Here is a 12953-nt window from a genome sequence, read left to right as displayed (position 1 = left end):
AGGTTCCCCTACCATCTCTTAAGGATTAGCAAAATTTTTAAAATAGAAAAACAAGCAAAAATTGAAAGATTAAATCTGTTTATCTAGCAATAATTATTAGATACATATTGTGTCTGAGGTACTCTTATAGGCTGAGGAGACAGAAGTGAACACAGTTCCTGTCCTTGGGATATTCCGTTTTATGTTTCATTGTTTTTGGTCTGGTGGCCCTTTTTAAAAACGGGATACCTTTAGTATTTGTACAAGTTACTCTGCTGTTTCTCTACTTTTCAGTTGCCAATAAAAGAGTACTAGGGTGCATGCTGATATTGAATATTAAAATAATAATTTATGAATTACTTCAGAAAAGTAAAATAAATTTCTTTAAATTCTCTTAGCAAACCATGAGCTATGAGTAAATATAAAATCAGTAAAAAAAGAATCAGTTGAAGATAGTTTTAAACAAAAATAAATTCAAGTAATTGCAAACAACATATTATTCAGTTTATACACAGTTTTAGTAATTATAAATTTTATACTTCACAGTTCAAAGCAGTGGTTTATAGAGATTATATACAGAAATATATCCCTTATGATAAATGGAATATTCTTTTTTTTACCCTGTTGCATTTATAACTTGTTTCTATTTTCCTTAGATGCTACTTTCCTGGCCAGGTCCTTTCTGTTGCCATATTGTTATGAGAGTTAGTACAAATTTTTAAAAAAATACATAAACATACAAATTTATAAATACTAAAATAAAAATTATTGATTCAAGTTTGTTAAGGATATAAACACATGAATATATAAATGATAAAAAATTTAAAAATAAACATATAGGGACTTCCCTGGTGGTGCAGTGGTTAAGAATCCGTCTGCCAGTACAGGGGAAATGGGTTTGATCCCTGGTCCGGGAAGATCCCACAGGCCACGGAGCAACTAAGCCCGTGAGCCACAACTACTGAGCCCGCGTGCCTAGAGCCCATACTCCGCAACAGAAGAAGCCACTGAAATGAGAAGCCCACGCACTGCAATGAAGAGTAGCCCCCGCTCGCTGCAACTAGAGAAAGCCCGTGCGCAGCAACAAAGACCCAATGCAGCCAAAAATAAATAAATAAATATATTTAAAAAAATAAACATATAGATAGATAAGTAAGTTATACAAGGGTCTTCAAATAGACTTGTATTGTTGCAAAACTAGTTTGGAAAAGCCTTTTCTAAAACTGAATAGACACCTACAGGAACTAAAAAATGTTTGTATGAGCTACATTTCCATTTATCTTTGAGAGTGAGGTATGGGTGCATTTCTCTATGCTTAAATACACATAATAGAGATAACAGACTTATCACTTAAAAATAACGTAAGGTCTGGGGCTTCCCTGGTGGCGCAGTGGTTGACAGTCCGCCTGCTGATGGAGGGGACACGGGTTCGTGCCCCGGTCCGGGAGAATCCCATATGCCGCGGAGTGGCTGGGCCCATGAGCCATGGCCGCTGAGCCTGCGCGTCCGCAGCCTGTGCTCCGCAACGGGAGAGGCCACAACAGTGAAAGGCCCGCGTACTGCAAAAATAACGTAAGGTCTGGAGACAAATCTTTTGAGAATGAAATTAAATCTTTTTAATGCTTAATAGCATCTTCAGGATTTCCTGGGCACTAACTATAAGTGCAAAGAGTTACAGTACTTGAGATTTTTGAGAACTACTTAAGAGCACCCCTAAGGACATTTATTAACAGAATTCATTAAATTTATGAATAATTTCTTTTCTTTCTTTTTTTTTTTCCTCGATGCACCATGTAGCTTGTGGGATCTTAGTTCCCTGAACAGGGATTGAACACGTGCCCTTGGCAGTGAAAGCGCAGAGTCCTAACCACTGGACTGCCAGGGAATTCCTATAATTTATAAACAATTTCTAAAAAGAGGAATTAACTAGTAACTCATTTATATAATAAATACCTTAGGTGTGTGCTATATATATAGCACTGTACATAGTATGGAAAATATAAAGAAATGCAGCATAAAGTTCTTGACTTGAAGCTGCTTAAGACATAGTTAAGAAAAACATACTATTTCAAATATTATATACTTAAAAATTCTTATCCTGAAAGTTTAATTCACTCATTCTAAAACAAGTATATAAATCTCAGTTTATTTTTTTCTCAGCAACGTATATCTACTGTTATTATTTAATAATCTGCTATGCTATAGATATGTCTGTTTATCTCTCTAGATGTATCTAGAAATATATGTATCTACCAATTATTTAATGCTTGTTATGTGTCAGGCATGTGCTAAGCATTTTACACTATATACGTATGCATGTGTATATGTGTACATACACACAAATATACACACACATATATAGCACACATGTATACATTTGTGTACATACACATGTTCACACATATGTTCATAAACACCCTATTTAGTATTTATCACGCCTTTGTTTCCTTAATTATAAACTAAAAGAATTATTACTTGTCTAAATCACACAGTTTGGCAGATTCTAGATGTTAGAAGGTTTGCTTTTCTCCTAAATCTATGCTCTCAATCACTAAACCTACATATTTAAGTTTGAAGTTAGAGGCCTTCGTGGAACCAAGTAAACGTTAAGTCTGCTTGGTTCACTGCTTATAACTTTCGCTAAGATTTATGCCAAAAGAAGGATCTTTAAGACTTGGTATTTCTATTACAGAAGGCACCTGAAGAATATCATCAAAGCACTTTTCTTCATATTATCTTCTCAGTCACAATTTGTTGAGCCCATCAAACTGGGAAGTTATATGGTAAACTGAAATAACGCCAAAGTGACGGCAGACGTATGTATACTAACAGGTGTGTCCATCTGATCACTATAGTTTATATTTACACTTATACTGAAATGACTAGGCATTGTTAATTTGGAAAGGCTTTGTGAAGGAATCTTGAGTAATAAATTTAAATGGAAAGGGAAAAGTTTTTTAGGCTGCTGATAGTAAGACATCAATAATTAACTGCTCATCTTATTTAAAACACTGAGGCTTGTCTAATTCTAATATCAATCCAAATATTCTGGGAAAAGCTCATGTGCACACATGTGAGTATTTGGTTTAGTGAGGAAGAAGATAAGAATATAATAGAAGGATAATGAAGAAGCTTGATGGAAAAGGTCTCTATTTTAGTATATAAATATAATTATGATACATACAGAGATGTAGATGGTCAAGTAAGGGGCTCTAAAACCTACCAAACAGTATTTCAAATGGCAAAAGAGAAATCAGCAAATAGAATTTTAAAGAAGCAACCAGAAAACACTGACCTTAAGAACAAATGAGTAGAGGGGAAGCACTTCTGGAATGGCCGAGTAATGAAAATTAGCTCTTCCATAAAATCAAGAAAACTGGCAAAACTGTCAAAATCAACTTTTAAGAACTTGAAAAATTAGCCAAAGGACTGCAATAATCCAAAGAGCATGTATTCAAGAAAAACAGTTGGATCTTAGTAAAAAACATCAAGTTTTGTGGAATTTTAACCTGCCTTATTCCCATTACTCTCTTGCCAGCCCCATGGTAGCTTTAAAAACAGACTGACAACCATGGTTAACTGTGAAAACTATCAGGTTAGCAGTCACTGGAGAAGGCAGAACAGGTTCAGAGTGCCTATAAATCCCCACCTCCAGAGAAGTGCCACTATATGACCTAGGTGGCAGGCCCTGAAAAGCTCCATTCTCAGGGCTTGTCTTTATTTGATGTGACTCAGAGTCAGCTGTTTGAACAGCCATATCCCTCGAGCATTTGTCAGAAAAAATCAGTGGCAACTTAGGTGGTGACACATGTTATGACAAGGAACTCACCAAAAAATTAAAAGGAAAAACTGGGAAATAACATGTCTGTCTATAGGGTTTGCTGAAAAGCATCAACAGATTCCTGGAAATCTAGAAGGCCATGGGCATGTGCAAAACTCTGTGTATGCCCAGGAAAGACCAGAGAAGGCTCAAATCTTTCATCTCTGCTGACCTTGACAGTCGATGCAAGCAGAAAGTGAAGTCTAAGTATGGTAGGGTTATGAACTGCATGTTGAAGCACTAAAAACATGTCCTAACACACAAATACAGCCCTTTGGAAAAGGTCCTCGGCATTTAAGGAAATCTTAATACAATCATTAGCTGACCACTAAGCTAACCAAGCAGACACTTTAGTGGTTGTACAACACAAAAAGTACAGTCTTTAAAGAATTACTCCAGGAAAGTCCCTAATTAAACGAATAGTAAAAGTAATAATAACAAAAATGACAAATCATAGGGAAGTAGGGGTAGAAAATCTGATTTTTAAGTTTGCCACATTATATTATCTCAAGTGTCCAGTTACAAGACATGTAAAGAAAGAGTAAAGTATAACCCTAATAGGAGTCAAAGAGGTCAATAGAAATTATCCCTGAGAAAGTCCAGATGTTGGAATTACTAGACAAAAACTTTAAATTGGTGTATATATATATATATATATATATTCAAAGACCTAAGGGAAACCATGTCTAAAGAATTAAGAGACTGGATATATGTATATGTATAACTGATTCACTTTGCTGTACAGCAGAAACTAACAAAACATTGTAAATCAACTATAGTCCAACAAAAATTTTAAAAAAGAATTAAGAGAAAATGAGAATGCTATCTCAGCAAATTGAAAACATCAATTAAAAAAAAAGAATTAAAAAACAAACAGAAATTCTAGAGTTGAAAAGTACAATATTCACTAGAGGGGCTCAACAGTAGATTTGAACTGGCAGAGGAAAGAATCAGTGAACTTTTTCACTGATTAGTCTGAGGAACAAAAAGAAACAAGAATGAAGAAGAATGACAGAGCCTCAGACACCTATGGGCTGCCATCAAGTGTACCAAAATATGAATAATGGGAGACCCAAAAAGAGAAAAAACAGAAGAAGGGGAGAAAGAATAGTTGAAGAAATAATGACCCAAACTTCCCAAATTTGATCAAAAATATTAATCTGCACATCCAAGAGCCTAAACAAATACCAAGTAGAATAAACTCAGAAAGATCCACACCTAGACATATCATAGCCAAACTACTGAAGCCCGAGAATCTTGAAAGCAGCAAGAGAAAAACAACTCATCACATAGAAGGATTCTCAATAAGATTAACAATAAATTTCTCATCAGAAACCTTGGAGTTCAGAAGTTAGTAAGATGATGCTTTCAACAATAAGTGTGGAAAGAAGACTCAACCTACTATTCAATATCCAGCAAAACTACCATGTAAAAAAGAAGAAATTAATACATTCCCAGATAAATGACAACAGAGAGTTTGTTGCTAGTAGACCTGCCCTTCAAGAAAAACTAATGGGAGTCCTTCAGGCTGCAACAAAAGGGCACTTAACAGTAACTCAAATCCACATAAAGAAATAAAGAGCACTGATAAAGGTAATTACATAAGTAAATACAAAGGACAGTATAAATGTACTTTTTGGGAAACTCCTCATGTAAATTAAAAGACAACTTCGTAAAGAATTATAAAACTGTGTTGATGGGCTTACAATGTATAAATAAGAGAGTGTCACAGACTTATGTATACTACCAAATATAAAATAGATAGCTAGTGGGAAGCAGCCGCATAGCACCAGGAGATCAGCTTGGTGCTTTGTGAACACCTAGAGGGGTGGGATAGGGAGGGTGGGAGGGAGACGCAAGAGGGAGGAGATATGGGGATATATGTATATGTATAGCTGATTCACTTTGTTATAAGGCAGAAACTAACACACCATTGTAAAGCAATTATACTCCAATAAAGATGGTAAAAAAAAAAAAAAAAGATGTAATTTGTACAACCATAATAGCACAAAGGAGGCAGAAGGGAAAATAACTGTATTAAAGTTTTTACATACTATTAAAATTAAGTTGGTATTAATCCAAACTATATTGTTTTAAGTTAAGATGTTAATTGTAATTCTCAGGGTAACTACTAAGAAAACAACTCAAGTAAATACACAAAAAGTAAAAGGGATTTAAATTGGTATATTAAAAATATTACTTTAATCAAAAAAGTGAGTAATGAAAGAGGAAAGCAGCAAAAAAATACATCAGACATAAAGAAAACAAAACCAAACTGTAGACTTAATTCTATCTTACCAGTAATTAAATTAAATGTAAATTGATTAAGCACTCCAAATGGAAAGCAGAGATCATCAGAATGGGAAAAAGACATGATCAAACCATCTGCTGTCTACAAGAGGAACATTTTAGATTAAAGACACAATAAAGTTGAAAAGGATGAAAAAGATATGCCATATAAACAGAAACCAAAAGAGAGCTGGAGAGGCTATTCTGATACCAGGTAAAATATAATTAAAGACAAAAACTGTCAGTAAAGATAAAGAAGGACATTTTAAATGATAAAAGGGTCAATCAATCAGGAAGCTATAAATAAGTATGAATATATATGCACCTAAAAAGCCTCAAGATACATAAGGCAAAATGGACAGAATTGAAAGATGAAATAGATGATTCAACAATAGTTGTTGAGACTTCAATACTCCACTTTCTATAATGACTAGAACTAGGCAGATCAACATGGAAACAGAAGACTTGATCAACACTAGAAACCAGCTAGATCTAACAGACATCAATAGAACACTCCACCTAATAAAAGTAGAATACATATTCTTCTTAAGTGCATGTAGAACATTCTCTAGTATAGACAATATGCTAGGCTATAAAATAAGCCTTAAAAAAAAAAAAAAAAAAACCTTGAATGACAGAAAGTATGTTCTCCAACCATAATGAAATGAAAATAGAAATCAGTAACAGAAAGACAATTGGGAAATTGTGTCGAAATTAAACAACACACTCCTAAATACCAATGGGTCAAAGAAGAGAACACCAGGGAAATTTAAAAAAGATAAATGAAAAGATAAATACAACATACCAAAATGTATGGGAAACAGCAAAAGCAATGATCTGAGGAAATTTTATAGCTGTAAATGCTTTAATTGAGAAAAAAGAGTCAAATCAATAAGCTAACCTTATACTTTAAAACTAGAAAAATAAAACTAAATCCAAAGCAAGTAGAAGGAAGGAAATGATAAATATTAGGATGGAAATAAAAGATAACAAATAGAAAAAGAATAGAGAAAATTAACAAAACCAATAATTGGTTCTTTGAAAGATCAAGAAAATTAACAAAACTTTAGCTATACTGACCAAGGGTGGTGGAGCGGAAGGTAACACCCAAATTAATAAAATCAGGAATGAGAGAGAAGATATCACTATTGGCCTTAGAGAAATATAAAGGATTATAATGGAGTGCTATTATCAACTGTATGTTAACAAATTAAATAGCCCAGATGAAAGGGACAAATTCCTAGAAAGAGACAACTTAAATGTGACTGAAGAAGAAGATGAAAATCTGAATAGACCTTAAGAGTAGAGACTGAATTAACAATTTAAAAAATTTCAACAAAGAAAAGCCCAGGTACAGAATGCAGCATTGGCAAACTGTACCAAATGTTTAAAGAAGAAATAATGTCAATCTTTTACAAAACTCTTCCAAAAAATAAAAGAGAAATGAACACTTTCCAACTCATTCTATGAAGTCAGTATTATCATGATCCCAAAGCTGGACAAGAAAACTACACACTTCTTATGACTACTGATGTAAAAACATCAACAAAATACTAGTAAACAGAATCTACAACATATAAAAAGGATTATACACCATGACAAGTGGGATTTATCCCAGAAATGATAGTTTGGTTTAACATATAACAATCAGTCTATGTAATAGACCATATTAATAGCATTAAGGACAAACCCCATATAATCATCTCAATAAATACAGAAAAAGCATTTAACGAAATCCAACATTCTTTCCTGATAAAAACACTCAACAAAGTAAGAATATAAGGGAACTGCTTCAACCTGATAAAGGTTATTCACAAAAGCACACAGCTAACAACATACTTAATGGTCAAAGAATGATAGCTTTTCCCCTATGATTAGGAGCAAGAGAAGACACAGACACTCACCCTTGCTATTTCAACACTGTACTGGAGATTCCAGCCAGTAAATTAGGCAAGAAAAAGAAAGGAATCAAGATGGAAACAAAGAAGTAGAACTATATTAACAGATGAAATGACCTCGTGTATAGACAATCTCAAGGAATCTACAAAAAATCCTGCAGAACATCTTATAGAAGTAGTAAACAAATTCAGTAAGGTTGCAGAATACAGGTGAATATAAAAAAATCAATTATATTTTTATACCTGAGGAATGAAAAGTCTGAATATAAAACCAATTCCATTTACAACATCAAAAAGAATAAAATACTTGAAATAAAAGTCTAAGACTTACATAATAAAAACAAAATGTCATTGAAAGAAATTAAAGTAGACCTATATAGGGGAAGGGTAAACGGTGACAAAGCAATAAAGAGGCATGGACATGTATACACTACCAAACGTAAGGTAGATAGCTAGTGGGAAGCAGCCGCATAGCACAGGGAGATCAGCTCGGTGCTTTGTGACCGCCTGGAGGGGTGGGATAGGGAGGGTGGGAGGGAGGGTGACGCAAGCAGGAAGAGATATGGGAACATATGTATATATATAACTGATTCATTTTGTTGTGAAGCTGAAACTAACATACCATTGTAAAGCAATTATGCTCCAATAAAGATGTTTAAAAAAATTAAAAAAAAAAAAAAAAAAAACTAGAGTGTTGAAGAATATATATATATATAAATATACATAAATATATATATATATAAAACTGAATCACTTTGCTGTACATCTGAAACTAACACAGCATTGTAAGTCAATTATACTTCGATAAAAAAAGAATAAAAACCCTAGAGTGTTGGACTTCAAAAAATAAAAAAATAAAAAAAAAAAAATAAAGTAGACCTATATAAATTGAAAGACCCATGTTACTAGATTGGAAGACTTAATATACTGTTAAGATGAAAATCCTCCATTTTGATCTACAGATTCAACATAATCCCTATTAAAAATTTTGCAGAAACTGAGAAGGTGATTTTAAGATTCATATGGAAATGCAAGGGACCTAGAACAGAAAAATAATCTTGAAAGAGAACAAAGCTGGAGGACAAGCTCTGCTTTTAAAACTTACTACAAAGCTACAGCAATTAAAACAGTGGATTACTGACATAAAGATAGGCAAATGAATCAACGCAATAGAATTGAGAGTCCAGATATAAGCCCTTACATTCATGGCCAACTGATTTTTGAAAAGGGTGCCGAGACCATTAAATGGGGAAATAATAGTCTTTTCAATAAATGGTGCTGGGAAAACTGGATAGACACATGCAAAAAAATAAAGTTACATCCCTAACTCACACCATATATAAAAATTAACTCTAAATGGATTACAGACCTAGGTAAGAGCTAAATGGATAAAACTCTCTGAGAACACATAGAAGTAAATCTTTGTGACCTTAGATCAGACAATGGTTTCTTAGATATGGTAACAAAAGCACAAGTAACAAAAGATAAGAGTAGAGAAATTGAACTTCATAAAAATTTTTTAAAAATGTTGTGCTTCAAAGGACATGATCAAGAAAGAGAAAAAGACAACCTACAGAACAGGAGAAAATATCTGCAAATCACGTATCTGATAAGAGACTTGTATCCAGAGTATATAAAGAACTCTTACAAGTCAATACTAAGACAAACCCCATTAGATATAAATAATATGAATATATCTATATTATATCTATATTTATGTATGAGTTACATAATTTATACAGTTGATTTTATATAATATATATTTATATGCTATATTCCTGGCACATGGTAGGTATACAATATGTGTCAGGTATAATTATTATTATTCAACTCCTAGAGTTCTTTGAGTTATCACAGAGGAATGGTGTTTTAAAATAAAAATATTTCTATAGGACACCCGCAACTATAAATGTGATCCTATTTTCCAAATTAAATGTAGATGTGCTAACTTCAACCCCATGTCTAAAAACAAAACTGTATTGCTACCCTTGGTATAATAAGATCTGATTCTCATATATACATACATACATAAATACATAACACAGTCATTAAAATATATCCTATTTATACAATTATATAGTAGAACATAATTTGCCCAACTAGAAAATGGGCAAAGGATTTGAATAAATTATCCAAAGAAGATATAAAAATAGCACTGCAAAAGATGTTCACATCATTAATCATTAAGGAAATGCAAATCAAAATCAGGAGATATAAGAGATATAACTTTTCACTCAATAAACTGGCTATAATAAAAAAGACAGTAACAAGTGTTGGTGAGGATGTGGAGAAATTGAAACTCTCTTACTTGGCTGGTGGGATTGTAAAATGGTTCAGGCACTTTAGAGAACGTTTTGGCAGTTCCTCAAAATGTTAAATACAGAGTTACCATGTGACACAGCAATTTCACTACTAAATATACACCCAAGAGAACTGAAAACCTATGTCTGTCTACACAAAAACCTGTATGTAAATGTGCGCACAGTATTATTCATAATAGCTAAAAATGGAAGCAACCCAAATGGTCATCAATGAATTAAAGGATAAATAAAATGTGGCATATCCATATGATAGACTATTATTCAGCCATAAAAAGGAATGAGATTCTGATGCATGCTATGACATGGATGATCTCTGAAAGCATGCTAAGTGAAAGAAGCCAGATACAGAAGGTCACGTATGATATGACTGCATTTATACAAAATGTCCAGAATAGGCAAATCCACAGAGATGGGAAGTAGATTAGTATTTGCCAGGGGCTAGGGAGAGAAGGCAATGTAGGGGGGTGGGTGGCTACTGCTGAGTATGGGATTTCTATTTGGGGTGAGGAATATGTTTTAAAATTAGACACTGATGATGTGTACAAAACTATGAATATACTAAAACCCAATGAATTGTAGACCTTAAAAGAGTAAACATTTTGCTATGTGAATTATATCCAAATAAAGCTGTTATAAAAAAAGAACATCATAGAAATTATGGTTATGGAAGGTGAGGTTAGTCAGAAGAAAGGAACAGATACAAGCAAAAACACAGAGGTGGAGACCATAGCGATTCACGTCAGAGAGGGGAGTCTTGATTCTGGCTATGGAAGTGGACAAAAGAGGTTAGACTGTGGAAATATAACAGAAGAGGAAAGCAATACATGTGGTACATAAGAGAAATAGATAAGCTTAATATATTACCAAGGTTTTGTCAGTAAGAACTAAGCAGTTGGTAGCACCAGTGACAGAAGATTAAAGTGGAAAGGCCCAATATAAGTCCCAGGAAAGACAGGAATTTTATTGAGCTGTACTCATTTTCAGGTTCTTTGGTTCCCAAATGGTTAACAGCCTAAGTATTTATTATGAAGATTTTTCTAGTAGAATGGAGAAAGAAAAGAATAATTAAGATTAGAAACATCAACTGAGGAGTCATTCATGCTTAGGTACCAGCTGACACTTGGGTGTGTACAGTGAGTTTTACAAGTAGGTCTCAAGGAAGAAGGGACAAAGCCCAATCACCTCATTCTTGGGTGATACAATTACCTTTTCATTCCTGTTCTTTTTAGTCCTGTTCTTCAAACAGCTGTCTGTGGCATGTGGGTAGCATAGTTTGAAGTGTAACAGGTGCTTGCAATTTCCTTTCTCAAGGTCACAGGTGACTCTGCCAGTGCACTAGAAAAACCACAGCTTCTGGGCCCCTTTCTTCCCACCAAACCCCAAGATCCCCTTCTCACATCCAGATTACTCTCTGTTACTTATGTGTCTTTAACCCACCCCACAGCTTTGAGAACTGAAGTGCCACTATTCTGAGGAAATCTAAGACTCTATCCACTAACCCCAAACCATATCTGATTAAAACTCCTTGGTGTGTGGATGGGATGTTTTCCAAGAAAAAAATTCTGCAGTTGGCTTTCTTAGAAAACATCCATGGTAGATGGTGAAGAGGGAGGAATCTGTATTTGGCCGTCCTGTCCTCAAGGTCTTCATGACCCTTCTTGGCTGTCATTCTGGTCAGCCCTACCAGTGTTGCTCAGTTGTCTACTCTCTTCATTACCACCCCTGCCTAATGCCATTACAAGATACAGTGATGATACAAAGATCAGATGAAATAATACACACCATGAAGCAGGGTTTTTAAAACTAAAAATTGTTTTTATAAGTGTTAATTGCTGTTAATACTATCTGAACTGCTCCCAGTTTCCACAGAATCTGCCTTGTGCCACTGAGTGACACTTGAATTTAATGGTTTAATCATATAAACTTATTCTGCTCTTAATATTTTTGGCTCATCTACCATAATGCATTAACACATTTAATTTAAATGTTTCTAAAAGACTCTTAAAGACCTTTTATGTTTCAGTTTCCCTACTGGCGAATGATGATGATGATGGTGGTGATGATGATGATACTTTTATGATACAGAATTATGATATTCATGAGATATCCTACATAAAACACTTTGCACAGTGCCTGGTACATAGTGAGTGCTCAATAAATGTTAGAGGTATGATTGTTATTACTCAACTCCTAAAGTTCTTTATCAAAGAGGAATGGCGTTTTGTAGTAAAATATTTCTGCAGTACTATAAACGTAACCATATTTTCCAAAAAAATATAGATCTACTAACTCCAACTCCATTCTGAAAAGAAAATTTATTTCTAGGTTTGGCAAAATAAGCTTTGAATCCATAAAGTGCCCTCAGAAAAGTCTGCTCATGTTGCCATATTACCAGGCAGAGATATGGTGACAAGAAAAGTTTATGAAGTTTAATTAAAAACACAGAAGTTTCGTTCCCTCTAGGGATTTATCTTACTTACTCTTTATGCATTAAACTAATCTGTGACCCAATAATGTGGTTATACCAAGACGTGTCTGCATTACTGGCTGCTGCACTATGATCTCTGCCAAAGATTGATCCCTGGGGACGCTGAGAAGATGGCAGGATAAAGGGCATCACGGGAAGAAGAGACCTGGTAAACTCGT

The 12953-nt window shown here is 34.1% G+C and overlaps 1 protein-coding gene across 31 annotated transcripts in view; it reads right to left on the bottom strand.

The window, feature by feature from the left end:
* Positions 1 to 12953, bottom strand: part of AHI1 (Abelson helper integration site 1) — a 246470-nt gene that overhangs the window by 102271 nt on the left and 131246 nt on the right. The window lies entirely within an intron of this gene.

Source organism: Orcinus orca, chromosome 12 (genome assembly GCF_937001465.1).
Source record: "Orcinus orca chromosome 12, mOrcOrc1.1, whole genome shotgun sequence".
Classification (NCBI taxonomy): Eukaryota; Metazoa; Chordata; class Mammalia; order Artiodactyla; family Delphinidae; genus Orcinus; species Orcinus orca.
Note: the sequence above shows the minus strand (reverse complement) of the source record. Positions and strands in the feature narration are given on the sequence as shown.